The following is a 13,548-nucleotide window of genomic DNA, read 5'->3' on the forward strand; positions in this document are numbered from 1 at the left end:
TAAGAATATTTTATTAAATTAAGTGATTATACTAATAAGCACAGTTGGCTTAAATAGGTTGGGTATCACATATATAACTCTTAAAAATCTCGCAACTCCTCTGGGAGAGTAGCATACTAGGAGGCACTAGAAAGGAGCCTCAGGGTAAGATTCATCGGACCATGGTGCGTCAGTCAGCCAGTGGGAGTGAGGAGTTAAGTAAATGTCAATTAGGAGAGCTACCACTGTGACTGATTTTATGGAATACTATTGAGGTTTTATATAACCACCGCATTCCCATGCTTAATACTTCTGAATATCTGAAACCTGGGGCAACTAAACATTCCAGAGTTATATTAGTGTATTTGATTAATATTAAATACAGTTATTCTGGTTCCTGGCAGATGGAGGTCAGTGCTGTGATTCTCAGTTTTGTGTTTTGCTGAGGCAGCTTTGCTTTCCTTTTGCTCTGGGTCTACATCTTTCCACACTTTCCAATGTCCACCTGTCACCCTTGGCCACTTTCTCTTAAGTCCACATACTAATCTGGGCTCTTGAGGGGCTTATAGATGGTAAGAAGAGCTTAGGAAGAACAACCCCAAGCAAGTGTATCATAAGCAGAAAAAATGTTTTTCTTGAAAACCAAGAACAGAAAGCTCAAATAATCTTCTTTTATCTCTTTCCCCGCGTGACCTTTAATAAAAGGTAAGGTTTAGGAATAGAAGAAGAGAAGAAAGAAAAGGAGACACCACCTTCCCAATTAGGAGATGCCCTGGGGCCATCTGCCTTTTACCCATAAAGGAAGCAAGTTTCTTAGAGAAAAACTGAGTGAGGAAAAGCCAGATGTAACACCACATGTATTCCTGGGACTTGAAATAGTCCTTCTCCAACGAAAGGCTCAGAAGTGTGCCTTTGGGGCAGGTAGGGGGATAGAAGCCCGACAGCTAGGACTCCACGTCAGTTGCCTTGGGCCGTGACATAAACTGAAAAAGGTTGAGAAAGTACTGCTTTAACCTTTTCACTTGTCGCATGAGGAACACCAGCCCCCAGCGTTGTTGCCTACTTTTGTTTTTATCTCTCCTTGCCCTCCTTTGGAGGCGAAGTGAAGCAAGAAACACCTTGAGTTCCCTCAAGTACACAGCGGATAGTAGCTGCTATTTTGTCCTCCTCCTCTTAACCCACATGGTCTTAACACTTAGGGTGTTGCTGCTCCGTTTGAGGGAGATCGCAGAGTATCAGAAAAGCCTTAACTGCACATAATCCTCACCACAGCTCCCCGATATCATCCAGAGATGGGCCATTCAGCCTCCTCAAGGCCTGAAGTTTCCCCCAGAAACATCTGAAATAGGAAGGAACAATACTCTAACTGAGAGGGCGCATGACAACTCTGGAAACTGCACATGTGGCTGGGACTGGCAGCTAGCCCCTTAAGGTAATCTGACCCAAAGATATTTTTCATATTTGGCTTGCACTTTTAATAAGTAAATACTGAATTTGAATGTATATTTAAATTAGGTTAGATAGGCTTACTCCAATCTACAAAAGGCAACGCCTTCTTTCAGATTCTGTTATTTCCTATTTTATTGCCCTCTCTCCTCATCTCCCAGTATACCTTATACACATACAAACGGTTCTCCACTTATGATGGTTTGACTTGTGATTTTTTGACTATATGATAGTGTGAAAGTGATATGCATTCAGTAGAAACTATCCTTCGATTTTTGACTTTTGATCTTTTCCCGGGCTAGCAGTATGCCGCACGGTACTCGCCTGTGACGCTGGGCAGCAGCAGCGAGCCGCAGCTCCCAGTCAACGACGCCATCACAAGGGTGAATAACTGACACACGCACAACCATTCTGTACCCACACAACCATTTTGTTTCACTTTCAGTAAGTATTCAATAAACTACATGAGATATTCAACACTTTATTGTAAAATTGGCTCTGTGTTAGATGATTTTGCCCAACTGTAGGCTAATGTAAGGGTTCTGAGCACATTTAAGGTAGGCTAGGCTAAGCTATGATGTTTGGTAGGTAAGATGTATTAAATGCATTTTCGACTTATGATATTTTCAACTTACGATGGGTTTATCGAGTCGTAACCCCGTCGTAAGCAGAGTAAGATCAGCATTTGTGCAACTTCCCTGTCCTCTCCAAGCATTGGCGCTTGCTGCTTCCTATTGCTGTCTGCAATAGGTAAAGTGGTCTCCTTCTGTTCCTTTCCTTATTGTAAAGTATCTTTAGCTCTATATTGCCCAGCAAATTTCACCACCCTGTAATACAAGAATAATACCTAACATTCGTATAGCTCTTATGTGCCGGACACAATTCTGCATTTTCTACATGTATCAGATCACTTAATTCTCACAACAGATTTATGGGTAGGTACAATTATTTTTTCTATTTTAAAGAAAAGCAAAGAGGTTAAAAGACTTGCCCAAGGCAGAGATACTATTAGAACTCAGACGGTCTAGCTCCAAAATCCATCTCTTAACCACATGGTATGCAGTGAGCCCTTGTTGACTTCAGCACATAATGTTAGTCATTTTGTGAATACACCGTATACATTTTAGTAATATAAATCTCTTCCCAGCATCAAGCCAACCCCTTGTTCCTACAGAGACGTCAAAGCTTCAATATAGGATCCAGTGTCTCAGGCCCTCTTGCATGTCTCCCTCCTTCTTGCCTGCACCCATGCACATTTTCTTTTCAGTTCTTACATTCTCATATACAAGGGAACTAATTCAGGGCCCTCACTGCAGCCTGAGATTTCTCCTCTGCAGCTGTATCCTGGGCCATCTTCCACTAAATCTGAGGTAAAGGTTTTAGCATTTTTAAAGTTTGGTTAATCCAATCCTAAAACCATCATTGGATGTACTTAGCCCAAGTTTCAGAGAGTCAGCACGAACATGAGATTATCACAGCAGCTTCTCCCACCCACAAAATTTAGAAAAAGAGAAGAACATCCTAGAATCAAACATGATCAGTGCAGTGCTGTTCACCCTAAGCCAATATTTCTCAAGGTACGGTCAGAGGACTTCCTGTATCAGAATCTCCTAGGGAACTGGTTGAAAATACGAATTCATTGTCTACATCCCAAATGCAATAGTTAGAATCTTGCTAGGAGGGTGGAGGCAAGAAAGACATTTTCTTATGTTCCTCAGATGATTTTTAAACACACTAAGTTTTAGAATCATTGGTTAAATACTAGTTCCTTAGCACATACAAAAAGAACAATGGCCGTGGAACCAAGGTATGTCTTGGTCTAGACCAGCACTGTCCAATGGAGAAATAATGCAAGCCATATATGTAATTTTGAATTTTCTAACAGTTACATTAAAAAAGAATAAAGAAACAGATGAAATTAATTTTAGTGATATATTTATTTAAAGCAATATCTCCAAAATAGTATATTTTCAACATGTAGTTAATATAAAAATTAATGAGATATTTTACATTTTTTTGTACTAAGTTTTTGAAATTCGATAGATATTTTATATGTAAAGAATCTCTCAATTCAGACTAACCACATTTCAAGTGCTCAATAGCTACATGTGGTTAGTGCCTACTGGATTTGAGAAAGCAGGTCTAGATCCAATTACTGCTACCAGCCATATGCCAAAAGAGCACTGGTATTTTCTGGGGTGAGGGAGTAGTCAGAAAAATAAAATAAAATAAAATAGGGGCCTGGCCCAGTGGAATAGCGGTTAAGTTTGCATGCTCCACTTCAGGGACCTGGGGTACGCTGGTTCGAATCCTGGGCGCAGACCTGCTCACAGCTCAACAAGCCATGCTGGGGTGGCGTCCCACATAGAAGAACTAGAAGGACCTACAACTAGGATATACAACTATGTACTGGGGCTTTGGGGAGAAAAAGATTAAAAAAAAAGAGGAAGATGGGCAAGAGATGTTAGCTTAGGACCAATCTTTAAAAAAAAGAAAAGGCATCAGTATGAAAAATAAAATAAAATAAAATAATAAATAAAGACTTTTTGGTTCCAACTGCACCAAGAGAGCAATCCATTCCTGTCTGTTGTTCAGGGTCCACTACCAGTGACTGCAAGGTTTGCACCTCCATGATGTGGGCCTTTCCTGGGATCCTCCTCTTCTTTCTTTTTTGAATTATTCCTGTTGTCCCATAAGGTTCCCATTGTTTTGGCCTCACAATCCTGAATTGAGGGTGGCCCATGCTCAGTAATATAGACCCCACTCTGTGAGCTGCTTTAATCCTAGCGGAACCAGCTTTGTTTGTTCCTACTGCTGCTGTAAGCACTTCCTACCCCTCTACATGCAGGGGCCCGTTGAGAAGTAGATTATCTCTGCCATGTCTCATTCCCCAAATCTCACCTTTTGTCAGCATTGAAACCACATAGCCTTGGTTAAAATTATCCTTCTCATAGTGAAGCAGACATTCTTTTCTGCCACCTATTTTTCTGCTCCAGCAGAAATTTGCTCTATTTCCTTTGGAGTTACATATTACTCTTTCTGCCCTGACTGAGGAATAGGATGAAAAGGAAAATTGATCCTGGAGTGAAGAACACAGAGCAGTCTAGCAATATGACTGGATCAGAAGTTTACATACTGAGGCTCTGTCTTGAGATCAGCCCACTACTTTAGAAGTGAATCTTTGTCTTCATCAAGACCATGGTCCACTTACTAGATCCTGTCCTGGTGCAGTAGCCTTGCTCTTCTTAGGGGGATTTACCCATAAATAGTGCAACAGCCCTTCAGGTTTGAGGTTCTTCAGTGGTCTTACCTCTTAAACCTGTCTATGTACTCACTTTGGTCAGCTTACCTACACCAGATGTTGGTGATAAGAATTCCAAATTCTGAATCATGTGTTATTAGGTGTCTTTGGCCTCCAAACTCCATGATTCAGCGAGGACCCTGTGAACCCCCAAGAATTTCTCTTGCCTAGATCACAGGCAGTCTGAGAGGGCATTCTCCAAGAACTACACCCTAAACTTAGAACTCAAAGTCTTACTACTTGAATGGAGTGAAGGGCAAGAAAACATAAATACAAGGAAAAAATGAATCATAGAAATAAAAGGCGTTTCTTTCAGAGTCTGAAATCTGAGCTGGAGTAAGCCACATCTCCTAAGCCTTCCTAGGGCTGCAGTTGTGTTTTTGGAGTTAGTTTGGGGCATGAGACCTGTCTGAGAAGGACTCTTTCAATCACTATGTCAATCTTACGACATCAGCCACATTGGAGGCTGGCACTCCAAACATGCAGACATGAAGAACACTAGGTCACTGCTGGAGCTTTAACACTGACCATCACTCCAAAAGCGTCCCCTAGCAAAGAAAAACTTAGTGAGAGATGGGAGATGTCTAGGACAATTTCTGAATATCTTGCTAGATGGTACCAATACCCAAGACCCACAATATGAAAGAGAAAGCCATTCTGCAGAGGAATGTGATGAGTTCAGTTTTGGTTGTCATGTCTGAGTTGTCTGTGGTATGCAGGGGTAAATGTTTAGTGGACAATTGGATCTACTGGTCTGAAGCTCAAATTACAGAGAATTTTTGGGATAGGGATAAAGATTTGTGAGGCAGAAGAAAAAGGGAAGTAGTTGAAACTCAAGATGATCTTTAGATCTTCTGCAGCCCTTTTACTCTGTTTTTCTGCTTTTCATGTTGTTGATGACATTTAATTTTTGCCTACCAGTTTAAAGCATGATGTTAAAAGTTACAGAGAATGTCACTCACCTTTTGTATCTTTTGTGATACAATGCATTGATTCCATATTTAATTCTTCTATCTAAAGATTTTCTTTTGAAGAATATTAACTGGTGCAGAAAAGGAAAGGGTAGTGGAGTATTGTGATGATGATTCTGATGGAAAGCTCCTGATTGGGTTCCTCTCATTCCTGGGCAGATTTTATACTTTGACTTTTAGTGTCTTCGTTTAGGAATATTTCTCATAATGGAGTTGAGAACATATTCATCACAATATTTGAAAGGCCTATTAAAAGATTGAAATTTCTAGGCCCCTTCCAGACCTACCATATTATAATATTATACCATATTATAATACCTCAAACTAATGTTTAAGAATCTGTGGCTTGATAATTGTGATTCTATTGAAGATAAGTATTGATGTAACCACCTTTGAAGCAGTTCTCAAACTTTAGTGTGTATATCAGTCACTTGAATGCTTGTTAAAAATACCGATTCGGCAGGTCTAGGAAAAGGTCAAGAGATTTGCATTTTTAATAAACACTCCATAGCTATGATCACCTGATTGCACTTGGGGAAATAATATCAAGTATTTGGCTATCTGAGGGTTTCCAGGATAGGTTTAGAACAGAGTTTCTTAACCTGAGATCCAAATACCCCAAGAAGCCCATGGATAAAATTTAGAGGATCCGTGAAATTGGATGGGAAGAATAATACATCTTTATTTTCAGTAACTTCCAACTAAAACTTAGCAATTTAAAATTATAAATGTAGGCAACAAACCGCAATAATAAGAGCAGTTCCTCTAACCTTATCACTAACAGAAAACACGGATATTTTTATATCACATTAGAGTTGTTGCAAATATCTTGAAATGTTGTTTACAACCATCACAACTTTGAAATTATGATAGTCATTAGACTGCTATTGGATCTCATCTAATTTAATAAAGAAGTATACATATAATTCTGACTAAATTTTTAAAAACATTATGATAACTGTGCCTTAATAAAATTGGTTTCTTTCATAATCCTACATACTTTTTAATGTATTTAAAAAGCATTATGAGAAGAGGTCTGTGGCTTCACTGAAGTGTTAAAAATATCCATGACACAAAAAAAGGTTAAGAACCTTAGTGTGGCGAAGAAGAGTCCGCATATTGAGACATCAGAGAGGTGTATTTCTTAATTCCATGAAGAATAACAATGCACGAATACTTACACACCAAAAGAGGTTCTTGTCCCAGCCCCCACTCCTCATTCTTGACTAACTTTTCACTCTTCAGTATTTCTTTCCGTGGACTATACATCCCCCTAATTTGTTTACTGCTCCTCAGTGGTTGAATGGCTCTGTTTTCCATAAGGATAGCAGATTTAATCACAGATCTCAAGCCCATTATGAACATTAATTAATGTCTGACATCTCTTAATGAGGTAGGTAAAAACTATCATCATTTCACAGATGGAAAAATCAGGTCTAGGCAAGTTTGGTAACTTGTTCTTAGGCCACCCAAGAGATTGTGGCTCATTTCTAGAATCAATGCTTATTCTCCTCACATGCAAACTTTTTTGATTCACCATACACCAATCTGTTGGAAAAACAACCTGTTTTGCAAAACATTTCGTTGATGATAGATGTGGAAATAATCTTTCTTAGGGTAAAAACATCTGATGGTATCAATATTCATGCTACTTCGGTACCAATAATTTATTTTCTGTTTTGTTCTCTGAAGAAGAATAGATGTCCTGGTTGGAGAGAAAAAGCCCCAAGCCAAAATAAACCATTAAAAACCACTATCCATTTTGAAATAAAGCAATTAGCTTCTTCTTTTATTTAGAAACTTTACCCGGTTAGAGAGTTGGAGACAAACAAAATGAACATTGGTTGTCAAAATGCATTGATTTAATTTTTGCCCCTAAGATACCACACACAGTCAGTGAGTAAGGACTTTTGTCTTTTTTTTGGTCAGTTTGTTTCTTATGGATTCATGTTGCTTTGATCAATGTTGTTTGTGTGTCTGATCTTAATCTAAGTTTTTTGTTGTTTGACTAGTCCATCTGGTTAGACAGGATAGTGCAAAAAATTTGAAAATACTTTGGGAGTTGTCTTTTTAAATGATATTTGTTTTTATCTATTGCTTTGTTAAATTCCTACTGGCCTGGCAAAGAAGGGAAACAGAGGGAACACACAAGCAAAAATGAAGGGCACAAATGAATGAATAAACAATTGAGAGAGAAGGGATAGCTTCTCCTTAGAGAAAAATTCCAACTAATATATATAGAGGAATGAGGAAAATTGAAAGTCTTCATTAGCCTCTTTTTTTGTGGTGCCTCGGAGGTAGTCGGCTGCTTCAGGATGAAGCTGAACATCTCTTTCCCGGTCACTGGCTGCCAGAAACTCATGGAAGTGGACGATGAATGCCAACTTTGTACATTTTGTGAGAAGCGTATGGCCACAGAAGTTGCTGCTGACGCTCTGGGTGAAGAGTGGAAGGGTTATGTGGTCCGAATCAGTGGTGGGAATGACAAGCAGGGTTTCCCCATCAAGCAGGGTGTCTTGACCCATGGCCGTGTCTGCCTGCTATTGAGTGAGGGGCATTCCTGTTACAGACGGAGGAGGACTGCAGAAAGAAAGCACAAATCTGTTGGGGGTTGCATTGTGGTTGCCAATCTGAGTGTTCTCAACTTGTTCATTGTGAAAAAAGGGGAGAAGGGTATTTCTGGACTCGCTGATACTACTGTGACTCGTCGTGTGGGGCTCAAAAGAGCTAGCAGAATCTGCAAACTTTTCAATCTCTCTAAAGAGGATGATGTCCGCTAGAATGTTGTGAGAAAGCCCCTAGACAAAAAAGGTAAGAACCTAGGACCAAAGCACCCAAGATTCAGCATCTTGTTCCTCCACGTGTCCTGCAACACAAACGGCGGCCTATTGCTCTGAAGAAACAGTGTACTAAGAAAAACAAGGAAGAGGCTGCAGAATATGCTGAACTTTTGGCCAAGAGAGTGAAGGAGACCAAAGAAAAACACCAGGAACAGATTGCCAAGAGACGGGGGCTGTCCTGAGAGCTTCTACCTCTAAGTCTGAGTCCAGTCAAAAATGAAATTTTCTAAGAGTAACAAGATCAGATATCCAAAAAAAAAAAAAAAAAAAAAGAAGAAGAAGAAAGAAAATCTTCGTTAGACAAACACCATATTGATAATTATCAGAGGCAAAATATATTGAAGGATGCTAAAATTAGTGGGTAAAAGTTTGAGGAGAAGCAGGATATTTGCATAGTCTCAGTATTTCCCCTAAGATATTTATTAATGACAAGGGAAGGGGAATAATTACATGGAGGAACTTGGCAGAGACCACCATGTCTCCTGACTTTATGCTCTGAGAAGGGCACAGTGCCATTTCTGTGGTGTTCTTGCCAAAAATGCATAACCTTCATCTAAACATGAGAAAGCATCAGACAAACCCAAATCGAGGGATATATGACAAAATAACTCCACCAGTATCTCTGCCAAAGTGTCAAGGTCACGAAAGAGAGAGAAAGACCAAGGAACTATCTCAGATTGAAGGAGACTAAGGAGACTTGACAACTAAATGCAATGTGGGATCCTGGATTAGATCCTGCATCAGAAAATGGACCTTAGTGGAAAAATGTTAAAGTCTGTAGTTTAGTCACTAGTATTGTACCAACATTAATTTCCTGATTTTGATAACTGTACTGTGGTATGTAAAATGTTAACATTAGAGGAAGCTGGATGAAAGGTATATGGAAACTACTATTTTTGCAACTTTTCTGTAATTCTGAAATTATTTCAAATTTGAAAAGTCAAGAGGGCATTTATAGCAGTTCCCTAAATAACTCTGCATAGATGGTGGGAAAAAAAGATTTCGATGGCCTTGAAATATCTGGATAATATATCTTTCCAACTCAGTCCAATAACTCTTTACCTGGGCATATACAGTTTGAGAACTTTACCTCTTTTAAACGCATAGAAGATCATAGCCTTTTTCTATATGAAATACTCTATTTTTTCCTCATATGACATAGGCACTCAAAAAATATTTGTATAAAATGGAAACAATGATTGCTGTCCTGCTTTTCCCTGCTGAACTTACAGTGTGGTTATAAAGTGTAAAAAAGATAAAGGAAGTGGAAAGTATTTTGCAAGTTGTAAGCATTGTACCGGTGTAAGGTGTTATTTTGATTATTGATGGAAAATTGTCTAAGGTATTTTTGTAATTTATATATACATCGAATCAGTTTCTCCTCTTACTTTCTCTTTACTCTAATCATATTTCCACATGTTTACCAGGCTTAAAATTTCAAAATTGCCCTTGAAAATAAGGACTGAAGGAGAGGGGATGGGTGTCAGTTACCAAAACTCCGGCTAGTCATCTTAAAACATGCCCTTCACCTTTGTCCTTCGCTTTTATTCTCTTCTATGCCATAAGAAATTATAGACAAAAAAAGGAAAAAATTTAGAGCAGGGTAGGGCCCTAGAGTAATCTAACTCAGATCTCTTAAACATACCTGATTATAAGAATCACATAGTGAGGTCATTTCGAATATGAATTCCTGGAACCCTGCAATCATAATCTATGGGAGGGAGCCTAGAATCTGTATTTCAAAAATGAGTTTCAGCTGATTATTATTGACAAGCAAATTTAAAAGCACTGTCATTTTATAGATAAAGAAATTGAGACAAAATGACCAAATTTATTTAAAAAATAGCATACACTATCTGGTAGATATTAATTTCTGGAATATAGTCTAGAATAGGAAACAATTTTGTAAACAACTCTAGTACATACTTCACTAGGGGACCAAACAAAGCTGAATGCAACTAATTCTTCCTTGGGAGGAAGAGGATCAGGAAAGCCACCAGAGACTTTTGTAATACTGCACCTGCTGGATAGACAGCAGAGGGTGAATATTCCAAGAAGAAAGGACAATATGCAGAGACACATACATGTGCATGGCATTCTCAGGGACTGGGAGTGGTCCAGTGGCCTGGACTGTGGTGTGCAGTGGTGTGATGGTGAAAGCTCAAAGAAGAAAGGCAGGCTGGGGCCAGAATTTGAAAGCCGGGAAGACTTTGCTAAAAGGTTTGTTCTTATATATCACCAGAAGCACAGGCAACAAAAGCAAAAATAGATAAGTGAGACTGCATCAAACTGAAAAGTTTCTGTGCAGCAAAGGACACCATCAACAGAATGAAGAGGCAACCTACAGAATGGGAGAAAATATTTGCAAACCAGTTATCCAATAATGGGTTAATATCTAAAATATATAAGAAGCTCATAAAACTCAATAGCCGAAAAACTAACAACCAATTAAAAAGTGGGCTAAAAACTTCAATAGATATTTCTTCAAAGAAGACATACAGGGGTCTGCCCGGTGGCGCAGCGGTTAAGTGTGCGTGCTCCGCTTCGGCGGCCCGAGGGTTTGCAGGTTTGGATCCTGGTAGCGCACCGACGCACAGCTTGTCAAGCCATGCTGTGGTGGTGTCCCATATAAAGTAGAGGAAGATGGACACAGATGTTATCCCAGGGCCAATCTTCCTCGGCAAAAAGAGGAGGGTTGGCATCCGATGTTAGGGTGCCATCCGATCAGGGCTGATCTTCCTCACAAAAAAAAAGACATACAAATGGCCAACAGGTATACGAAAAATGGTCAACATCACTAATTATCAGGGAGATGCAAATCAAAACCACAATGAGATATGACCTCACACCTGTTAGGATGTCCATTGTCAAAAAAAACAGAAAATAACAAGTGTTGGTAAGGATGTTGAAAAATTGGAACACTTGTGCACTGTTGATGGTAATTAAAATGGTGCAGCCACTACAGAAAACAGTATGAGGTTCCTCAAAAAATTGAAAATAGAACTACCATATGATCCAGCCATCCTACTTTTGGATATTTATTTAAAAGAATTGAAAACAGAATCTCAAAGATACTTTGCGTTCCCATGTTCATTGCAGCATTATTTACAATAGGCAAGAGGTGGAAACAACTTACATGTTCATTAACAGATGAATGAATAAAGAGAATGTGGTACATACATACAATGGAATATTATTCAGCCTTAAAAAAGAAGAGAATGCTATCATATGCTACGATATGGATGAACCTTGAGGACATTATGCTAAGTGAAATAAGTCAGTCACAGAAGGACAAATACTGCCTGATTCCACTTGTATAAGGTATCTAAAGTAGTCAAACTCATAGAAACAGAAAGTAAAATGGTAGTTGCCAAGGGCTGATGGGGGGTGGGCTGGAAGTGGGGAGTTGCTGTTCAATCCTGTATTTTCTATTTCCATTTAAATCATAACAATTAGCTAGTTTCTTGAAGTTGAATTCTCAGAATAATCTTGGACCTCTCCCTCAAGATTTTCCTTTTCTTCCTTTGTGCCTTCCTTCTTTCTCTCCTTGTTTCCTTCCTTTCCATAGTTATTTGCCAGGCGCTGTATTAGTCATTGATAGTACTAGTGAAAAAGCAGATGCAGCCCCCATTCCTCACGGAGCTTATAATGCAGTGGGGAATACAGATAATAAACATAATAAATGAATAAAATAATTACAGTTTGTGAGAGGTGCCATAAAGAAAATGTATAGGGTGATATGATAGAAATTTGCTAAGGTAAAGGAGCTGGAGGAGCCTAATTCAGGTAGGCCTCCTGAAACTGAGTCTTGAAGGATGAGAAAGCCAATGTCAAATGCTGCCAAAACATGAGCAATTATAAACATGAAAACTTTTTGTTCTGAAACAATCACTGTTAAGAGAAGGAAAAGATAAACCTACAGACTGAGAGAAAATATTTAGAAGTCTCATTTCTGACAAAAGACTTCATATTCATTGCATGTTCATTGCAGCATTATTTGCAGTGGCCAAGACATGGAAACAACCTAAGTGTCCACTGATGGATGAATGGATAAAGAAAATGTGGTGTATATATACACTGAAATATTATTCAGCCATAAAAAGGAATGAAATCTTGCCATTTATGACAACATGGATGGACCTTGAGGGCATTATGCTAAGTGAAATGTCAGACAGAGAAAGACAAATACTGTAGGATTTCACTTACATGTGGGATCTAAAACAAACAAACAAAAAAAACAAGCTCATGCCTACAGAGAACAGATTGCTGGTTGCCAAAGTTGAGGGGTGGGGGGGTGGGCAAAGTGAGTGAAGGAGATCAAAAGGTACAAATTTCCAGTTATAAAATAAATAAGTAGTGGGGATGTAATGTACAGCATAATAACTATAGTTTGTAATGTACAGCATAATAACTATAGTTAATACTGTACCGCATAGTTGAAAGTTGCTAAGAGAGTAAATCTTCAAAGTTCTCATCACAAGAAAAAATTTTGTAACTATGCATGGTGACAGATGTTAACTAGACTTATTGTGGTGATCATTTCCCAATATATACAAATAGCAAATCATTATTTTATACACCTGAAACTAATATAATGTTATATATCAATTATACCTCAATAAAATAAGGCTTTTATTCAGAATGTAAAGAATTCACAAAATTCAACAAGAAATAACTCAAAAGACAGAAACATAAGTTTTGAACTGACACTTTACTCAAAAAGACATATTGATGGTAAATAAGCATATGAAAAGATGCCAATACTCATGATGGAAACACAAAGTAAAGTCACAATGAAACACCCCTATACGTCTATTAGAAGGTAAAAAAAAAAATCCTGACACTACCAAGTGTTGACAAAGATGTGGAACAACTGGAATCCTCGTGCTTTGCTGATAAGACTATAAAACAGTATGGCCACTTTGAAAAACTGTTTAATAGTTTTTTTTAACAAACAAATTTAAACATATACAGTGCTTATATGTTTACTTATTCTTATATGGGAGTAGCA

This window comes from Diceros bicornis (genome assembly GCF_020826845.1).
Source record: "Diceros bicornis minor isolate mBicDic1 chromosome 3 unlocalized genomic scaffold, mDicBic1.mat.cur SUPER_3_unloc_1, whole genome shotgun sequence".
Lineage (NCBI taxonomy): Eukaryota > Metazoa > Chordata > Mammalia > Perissodactyla > Rhinocerotidae > Diceros > Diceros bicornis.